Source organism: Penaeus monodon, chromosome 32 (assembly GCF_015228065.2).
Source record: "Penaeus monodon isolate SGIC_2016 chromosome 32, NSTDA_Pmon_1, whole genome shotgun sequence".
NCBI lineage: Eukaryota > Metazoa > Arthropoda > Malacostraca > Decapoda > Penaeidae > Penaeus > Penaeus monodon.
In genome coordinates this window covers 33,399,398-33,399,618 of record NC_051417.1, presented here as the reverse complement: position 1 = coordinate 33,399,618, position 221 = coordinate 33,399,398, and positions in this window count along the sequence as shown.

Here is a 221-nt window from a genome sequence, read left to right as displayed (position 1 = left end):
CGCACACAGGTAGATCATCAAGACTCCATCAATCACACAGACATGACACTAATCGCATAAACATACTGACATGACAATGAAATGGTTCGCAGAATGTCATGTCAACGAGTAAGATAGTCAGTCAAGGAGGTTGGGTGACGGTGCTGGCAGAAACGTCACACTTCGGTGAGTGGTAATTGGGCGTCACACATCACTAACAGGACACGTGTGTTTCCTGTCCG